This window comes from Coturnix japonica, chromosome 2 (assembly GCF_054131305.1).
Source record: "Coturnix japonica strain WE chromosome 2, WE-NBRP24, whole genome shotgun sequence".
Lineage (NCBI taxonomy): Eukaryota > Metazoa > Chordata > Aves > Galliformes > Phasianidae > Coturnix > Coturnix japonica.
In genome coordinates this window covers 118,925,267-118,933,933 of record NC_140664.1, presented here as the reverse complement: position 1 = coordinate 118,933,933, position 8,667 = coordinate 118,925,267, and the positions used below count along the sequence as shown (strand labels likewise).

Here is an 8,667-nt window from a genome sequence, read left to right as displayed (position 1 = left end):
CCCCGGCTCTGCGATTCGCTTCCCGTCGGAGCCCCGCGGGCCGCGGCCGCCGATGAGTTTCCGGGTCGGCGGCCTGAACTTCTGCCGCCGCCGATCGCTGACCGCGGGCGGAGAGAGGGACGAGAGGAGCGGAGAGGAGCGGAGCGGGTGGGGGGCACGAGGCGCTGCCGCCGTCGGGCGGGCGGGTGCTGAGGGGAAGCCCCGCACGGGCCCGGGCAGCGCCGCCTCGAACAAAGGGGCAGCGGCAGCCGGAGCCGTACCGTAGCGCTCCGCCCGCGCGTAGCGAGCGGCACCGCCGGCCGACAGCCCCGTGACACGGCCCGGCCGACAGACAGAGCGCTCTAGAGACAGCGGGGAAACAGAGACGGGAGCGTCCGCAGAGCGAATGGAGGTGCTGGAAAGGGCCGGGGAGAGCCCCTGTGAGGAGCGGTGAGTGCCCCGCCGCGGTTGCAGCTACGAGACCGAGCGCGTCGGGGCGGCGGCTCCGCATCCCGGGCGGGGCGGGGGCTCCGCGGTGTCCTCGGCGCGGGGAGAACCAAGGGCGGCGCCGGGCCGGGCTGACAGGAGGCGCCGTGGCGGAGCGGTGGCGGAACCCCCCTCCCCGGGCCGCGGGCGTCTGGCGGAGCTGCGGGCGAGGGGCCGCGGGGATACACCGGAAAGTTGAGCGCTGGGCGAGGCCGCCGCTCCTGCCGGGCCTCCCACCGGGCCCCAGGGGCGGAAGGAAAAGTGTCGGCAGCGGCAGCGTGCGGTGAGCCCGGCGGGACGGCCCCGTGCCGAGAGCTCCGTGATGCGGCCATACGCGGCCCTTCAGGAATGAGAGCGAACGAGCACGGTCTCGTTTGTATTTTTCCAGAGAAAAGTGTTGAGCCCCGGTAGTGTCAGCACATCAGCATAGTGTGTGTGTCCGGAGCGGCACCGCTCTCTGAGGCGTGTCGGAGTGTGCACTGGGAATCCAATGGCTTCTGAACACTGAGGAACGGTGATAACACAGCACAGCGCTGGCTGTCCTTTTGGTTTATGGAGAGCAAACACCATACGAGGTCCCGACACAGCACCGAGTCCCCATAAAGTGCTCTGCAGAGTGAGGTGTTCTCCTGTGACCCGTGTTTTGCTCATGGCCTCGCCTTCCTTAATGAAATGTGGCGTTTTGGTTGTGGGTGAGCATCAGGTGTACTGACATCCACATACGCGTTCTGAAAAGAGAGAGGCTGCTTTGGAGAAAGCTATTGATTGTAGAGCTTAGCGATGAGGAGAGGCTGAAAGGGAAGAGTCCTGCACATCTGGGGATTTTATCTGTGCTTCTCCATCTCTTTGAGCGTGAAGTGTGATCCTTTGGCTTTTGGATACGGGGGAAAGTACTTCTTCACCCACAAGAAAGAGGCTCTGTTCTTACAGAAAGTGACATCATTTTTCAGTTCCTAACATCTCTCTCATTTCCTTGAGATGGGTATACGGATGTGGTGGCACTTACAGCCAGATATCTTCTTAAACGTTGCTTTTTTGTGGTTGTGGAATGCACGATTGGCTCAAATGAAGAGTCCCAAAAGTTCCTGTAGTCCTGCAACAAGTCTTAGTTTAGTCATAAGGGTATAAAATATTTTAGTGATGTATTAGTTATTTTTCCCCAATTATTTTTGTTCTGTGGTTTCATGTTTTTACTTTGCTGCTTAGATTTCATACCGTCTCCATTGCCTGAGCTGTTAATGAACTTCCCCTCAGATGTGAATTCTTGAAGTCGCTTTCTGGTGTTGGCCTTGTTGGAACTTTGTCTCCTCTGATAAGGTGACTCATGACAGTAAGCAGAGAATTGGAAAGGCAGAGCTTACAAATATGTGTGATGGATCAGTTGTGTGTCTGATCACACTGCTGTGTTTTGCATCGCTGATGCTGGTACATAGCAAAGAGGGATCCCTATGTTAAATTTCTTGGGGGTTTCCCCCTCTTTAATAAGGACAAAAAACTAGGTTTTCAATTTTGACGTGTACTTTGTGAAAATAACGCTCTAAAAACATACACATAAATGAACCAAAAACACTCCTGGAAGACCTACAGTCACCAAAAGTGGAGTAAAGACAGACAGACGGTAGCCAAGTGGTATATATTCATTTCGGAGGGGTATATTTAAACTGCTGAAAACCACTTAGCTTTTGCTATATAATAAGGGCTGCATCAGAAGTGCAGTCTGGGCAGTTCTGAGTCACTGTGGTGTTCTGAGTAAGGCCTGAGTTCACTGCAACGATCAGAACTAGTCCATTTGTATTCACTGCTGGTGGCCAAGTGCAATGGCATAATAACCCTTTCTCATTTTAGTGTTGTGAAACAAAGTATAGCTTTTCATAGAGGAGAAGACCTAACACAATTGACTTCGGCACTGTCTGCAAGAGCGTGTGATGCAAGTCAGTTAAACAGTCTCAACTTTTGGTAACTGGATAATAAGCTTTGAAAACCAAAGTGAGTTGTTTTGCTATCAGAGCAGTTGGCTGTGGCTTCCTTTCTTGTTTGAGCAACACAGTAAATCACTGCTTGGATACCTCCTACATGAAGAAATGTTTGTAATTCTGGACTGATTTTCTGAAATGTAACTTCTTACGTGTCTTTTTTTCAGAAGCTGGTGTAAGAGATAGGAAGATAAGAAACACATTCTAAAGAACAAGTCTATTGCTTGTTCTCAAGTTCTGGATTAACTAAAAGTACTGGAATACTTCTTATGTAGACAGGCTTTTTCTTAATGTTTTGCCTTTAAAACAGCTTTTTTTTCTTTCTCACCTCTGTTATTGCTTTTCCATACAGCATTTCTGCTGCTCTCAGAGCACCTCTCTGCATTGTGCTGTTTCCCCTCTACTTCTTTGTATCGTCTTCTATCTTTTATTTCATGTAGAATTGAAGGCTGTGTAAAGCAAAACATCATTTGGTTTTGACTTGATGTAGACTGTAATAAATGATGTCACCTAGAGGTAATGTGTGAGGTAGCCACAATCATTGTTTTACCACTTCTCAGTTAAGTGTGAAAATTAAGTTTAATTCTCTGATAATTATCTTAAAATCTCAACAAAAAAGGTCCTGTAGGGGCTGGTGACCTTTTTGGAATGTGAGATGCTTTGAGAACAATACAGTTTGGAGGCTTCAAAGCTGTTCTGGGGAAAATTAAGTTAACAGTGTTAACTATGCATATGCTAATGGAAGAATTCTTGACTGTTTTGTTTGCAAAGGCAATTAAATGTAAACCAAAGTTGGCAGCTGATTCTCTGTCCCGGGTGCATCACCTGGTAATTGCTTTTCTTGGCATTTTGCATAGGAGAGAATTAGATTTTTCTAGTTCAAAATTCTGCTTTCAAAACAGGCCCTGCTCATCCATGTAGGGGATGTATCAGGTGGCTGCAGGAGCATCATGTCCTGTTTGTGTGAGGCTGATTTTCACCCTGATCTTAAATTACTAGAAATGCAGGGCTGTGCGTACGTTAGGACTTATTTTAAGCAGCAGCAACCTGTGAATGCTGTTGCAGTAGAATTCTCCTCTGGAATGTTTTCTCTCCATTCCTTGTGTGTGTAGATGTGCAGAAATGTTACTTTTTCAGGATGTTCTTTAAATCCAGGTGGCTTTGCTGTGTGTTATTTCTCAAAGCAGCTGAGAGACAAGGAAATACACAGTCGACTCTCCGTCTGCAGATCGATATGTAGAAATGTCTTGGCAGCATAGAGCCCAGAAAATGAGTTGTTGCTCTTTCAAAATGGTGAGTTTATCGGTACCTTTGAGAAACTGCAAAAACATACAGCTACTAAACTGAAGCCCAAAGTTGCAGCTGTGCTAATAATGCAGGGTATATGCTTTAGCAGTTTCAGATCTTATGCTGATGGAGCACTGTCTTTAACTATAAGGTGAGAATTTGGGCTTTCAAGGCAGTTACATAGCACATTTCATGGGAGGAGGGCACATGGCTCTTCAGCAGTGGTTTGACACATTGTTTTTTTCCTCCAGAAGTAATGTTATGGAATTATCAAATAACGTAGGTCTGTGCAGCGCTGTACATTGTATGCTGCTCTAAGATTGAAGTACTCTTTGTGAATTAACTCAACTACTGTGTTCTCTGGCCTTGCTCCTTGACTTGTTAAAATCACTGACACAGTTGGTATGTGAGCATAGGTCTCCATATTCAGAAGAACGTGTCGGAGAGGATATTTTTGATTGGAGCTATTTCAGTGAGCCACCAAGCACAGACTGTGCATCTGAAATACAAAATAAATAAAGCCACAACAGCCCAAGTTGTGGATAAAGAAGCAGCTTTACTAAGTGCCTTGTATACTGAAATAAAAGATCTTCATAATGTTCATTAGTTAATGTTTAACTGCTTGAAAGTTTGTCACCTGTTTCAAGGCATAATTGTGTTCAGTAAGATGTCAGCCCTGTGCACTGCCAGGCAGCACTGCTGCTCTCACGGGCCTCAGCCGGCTGAAAAAAGGGTGGGCTGAAGCCTCATGAAGTTCAGTGGAGTCTGCAAATTGAAACAGAATAACCTGGAAAGCAACTTTGCTGCATGTGACATCACTTTCCTGGAGGACACCAAGTTAACATGAGTCAGCAGAGCGCCTTTACTTAAGAAGAGAGAAGCCAGCGGCTGAGACAAGTGATTATTTCTGTCTACTTGGCGTTTATGTGATTGTATCTGAAGCAGTGTCTGCTTTGGGCTTCCCAGTAGAGATGCTGATGTACTAGGGCAGTCTAGGGGAAGGCTACCATCGTGATTAGGTAGTAGGATCATACAGTGTAAAATGAAAAGCTGGATGAGCTGGGTGTCTTCGCTGTTTAAAGAAGGCTGCGGGCCTTTATAAGCCCGAATAAGGCTGCGGGGCTTTATAAGCCAAGAAGGAGCTGCTCTTTCTTTGGAGACATCCACTGTAAGCAGTGTGTGTATACGTATGATTGCAGACTACTATATAGGATTTCTCTATATTCCTTTATAAAAAGATATAGCTACTGGCATGTGCTGTTGCCCAAAGTAGCATGGGTTTGTTGGTTTCTGGTGTCTGAGGAACGGCAGGAAAGGCCAGGGTTTGCCTAATGGTATGATTCTCTTAAGAAAAGGATGAATCAAGTTTCTCCTAAATTAGTCAGAAGCCTTCAAAGTACACTGAATTTGTTTGGTTGTGGAGATTGTGGTGTTAGGATAGCCCTAAGGAGTTGCTAGTAACTATGTCTTTCATTTTTTGCAGGTATAAAGGTTCTCAATTTTAACAGCTGTTCATGAGTTCCAAAATAACCAATCTTTGCTAAGGAAAAAATCGAGATCATCTATTTCCTGGATATAACTTCTGTATGAAACCAGACAGTATTTTCTGGATGTTTTCAATATCTTTTAGCTTCCCCACTTCAAAGTAATAACGATATGCACATAAAGGCAGGCTGGCTCAATGCTAAATGAAGTTCAAGAAGTTTATTTTTGTAACTTAAAGCCTCAGTATGAACTTTGAACAAAAAAAAATGTTCCAGTCTACTCATGGCTTACTGTGAAAATAAATCACATTCCTGGAGCCAGACGGCATACTCCACATCATGCCTCACTTTAGCCATTGCATACTTTCTTTTCCCCATGGCTGCCTGGCTGCTTTCTGAAGTTGTCTGATGATTCCTGTTGTCCTTTCCAAGCTGCTCACCCGGCTGCTGTAAGTGACGTGATGCAGAGTGGTGTGTGTTGTACTGACTCTCTGCAACTAGGATTCCTGTAAAGAAGAGCCCTTTCTCTTTATATATTAGCATTCTTCAAATTGAAGTGACCGTTTAGAGTTTTTCACTTAGAAAAGCAGGCATGAGTATTCTGTTTCCAGAGTGGATTCAGTAAGACATGAAGCAGTAAAGCTGAAGATTGAAGGATTTTGTTATGGAGTTTGACGTTCCACTTGATGAAGCAAATAAAATATCTGGTTCACACAGGTACTTAATTGCACCCTGCAAATGTAATGTAATAGCTCTGCTTAGATAGGTGTCCCTAATCCCTGGAATGTTCTCCATTCTGGAAAGCAGAATAGATCCAGAACTCTCCATTCTGCTCCAGTGGGTAGTAGAGTACATGGAATTCAGGTGGTTTTCATACAAACAGCCACTTGAAAAGGGAGGGTTTTTGGTTTTTTTGTTTGTTTTTTCAATTCCATCTCTCATAGATGTGTGTTTTTGTTGTTAGTCATGGATGCTCTTTGAGTTGTTAGGTTCTGCTTCTGAGATCCTTCTTATTTTTACCATTATATAGATGTTCTGCTTCTCTTCCTTCTTATCTATTGCTGTTTTCTCCCTTCTGAGTCTTCTAGGGAGCAATTCAGTACATCCGGAATACTCTTCCTGCTATGCAGGATGTTGTACATGCACATAGGGTGGCACTAGGCTTTTTGCATGTGAGGTTTTCAGAAAACCGTAAGACTTAGATCCTCTAAAACATACCTACAGCCTGTTGATTGGATATTTCAGTTTCTGCATCTCCACCAGCATGGAAATCGTATCCCTGGATATGTTCCAAAGTGAGTTTAAATCGATTATAAAATATCATCCAACAGGATATGCAATATAGGAAGAATACAAAGAATTGCTGCTTGATGTTAAATGTTACCCACTTCCAAACTGCAGGTGAATAGGGGCTGTGCTGGGCTTTTCTTTCTTCAGTATCGTGTTAGTTCAAGTCAGTAGAACTTGTTCTCAGTAGAGTCCTGCTGGGTCCTCTGCAGCTAAAACAAACATCTCTCCCCACTGCTGCCTTGCTTTTTGACTGCCAAGGTAGCAGGACTTGGATGTGTTTGCCATTCATTAAATGCAGGGTCAGCTGTGTGCTTTTGCTGCCCCTTGGGCAGTTATTTTAGTTGGTATTTCCACCTAGATCTTGCTTGCATAGTATCAGGATTTGAACATCTGCTGCTATTAACCATCATCCCTGTTTTTGTGCAAAGATTAGAACTGGCAGGTGCCAGTTCTGCTGAGGTATCTGGAGGAGCTGGAGTGATTGCTGTGCCAGTTCCTCTATGGGAGTTTGCATCCTGGTACTCATTGTAGCTGGTTTGGCACGGGGTGCTTACAAGCTGGGGTGCAGCAGGAGCGTGGCTCTGGTGCTGCAACATGTGCTCTGTGTCTGCAGCCTCCCACTCTGCCTGGCTGCATCCTCCTGTCTCTGCTCCATGCAGTGTCCCTTTTGAAAGCAGTGCCACTATCAGAGTCTTGTGGCTAATAAAGCATTAACACTGGGCAGTGTTGGAATATGAGTGTATGGGAAAGGTGGATTAGAAACAGGAAAGGCAAGATCAGCTCTGGTGTCAATTTAAACCATTTTAGACTCTACAGTCTAAGTTTCTCAAACAACATTAGCATTATAAAAAAATAATGGAGGCAGATTTCCAGTGTGCCAAGTAAGTGCTTCATAATAACAATAAAAACCATTTTCTAATTTCTGAAGCTCTCAGGGAGGTCTGGTAAAGGTCATACAGTGATCTGGGCGGCTATGACAGAGCATTGGGCCTGGGGGAGGACAACCCAAGACAGGAACAAGAAGTGCAGGGGATAATTAAAGTTCTGTTGTTGTCTCTTGTGGTCTCTTTATGAGCAGTAAGAACCATTTTTAAATAGGTGTCTGTATGTTTGGCGCTGTGGCATGTTTTCCATAAAGCAATCCCTGTGTGTTTATGCGTGTCATAAGTCTGAGGGCTTTTGAAACTAATACAGCTTGTTCCTCTTGGCTACTGTCTCAACTGCCGCTGGTTGCCTTTGTTCCTACAGGTGTGTGAAATAAAACCTGCTGTAGGATTCTTCTTCTTACAAGCTTTGTATTTTTGAGTGTGACCTCAGTGTGTTTCCGTCTCTCTTTACTCAAAGTTCTACCAGAACCCAGCAAGTGCTGGTTTGCTAATTGAATTTCCCTAGCAACAGATGAGGCTGCTTAAGGACAGCCTCACCAGGCATGATGGCAGAGGAAGCGAGTAGTCTTGTCAGACCTCAGAGGGTGGCAGGGTGACGAGGTTTACTCTGCTCTTTTGTATAAGCAGGCTGCATTGCACCATCTCAGCTTGGAATGGAGGCCATACACCTACTGTGCCTGATGTGTCTGCTCTGCAACTGTGTCTGGGGACATCAGAGTCTTCCCCCACATGAAGAGGCACGGCTGCCTGTGGAGGTGGCAGGAAGGAAAGTGTCTTGTTCACAGCTCCGACGCGTCAGGGAAAGCCCCTGTGCAGATGTCCTCTGTGACTTTCTCTGAGCAGCGTTCAGAAATAGTGTTGGCTGGGAATCTATTGCACAGTATCACTGACACCTCCCAGATCAAGAGTATGACCTGGATCTTTCTGTTCTGTGGGATCTCTGCATGTTGTGTAGCAGCAAATAAGTAGCACTGAGGTCCTAGAAGTCACTTTTACTCACCAGAAACACCAAGCCCACTGGCAAGCTGGTGGTGCAGGCAGCGTGGTCAGGCATTCTTTTCTTACAGCTCTGGGAACTGCATGGAGGAGTAGTGCGACCAGCAAAGTCAGTGATGAATGGAGTCTAAGCTGTGTGAGCACCACACTGTCTTTTGATAATAGATGGGCTCAACAACAAGCAATATAAAGCAGAAGGTATAGGAATCCAGTGAATGCTGCTTTTCAGAAACCATGATTGTGGCACAGTTACTGGCTATAAGAAGTAAGAAGGCAGCAGCTTTC

At 45.8% G+C, this 8,667-nt stretch overlaps 1 protein-coding gene across 6 annotated transcripts in view; it reads left to right on the top strand.

Moving 5' to 3' along the window:
- Positions 1-8,667, top strand: part of ANKIB1 (ankyrin repeat and IBR domain containing 1) — a 77,258-nt gene that overhangs the window by 711 nt on the left and 67,880 nt on the right. For 4 of the 6 annotated variants that reach the window (XM_085540581.1, XM_015853347.3, XM_015853348.3 and 1 more), the window contains exon 1: positions 5-429. The exons of the other annotated variants lie outside the window; for them this stretch is intronic. The gene's annotated coding sequence lies outside the window, so the exon portion shown is untranslated. Of the gene's footprint in view, positions 1-4; positions 430-8,667 lie in introns of those variants that run through there. 6 annotated transcript variants of the gene reach the window in all.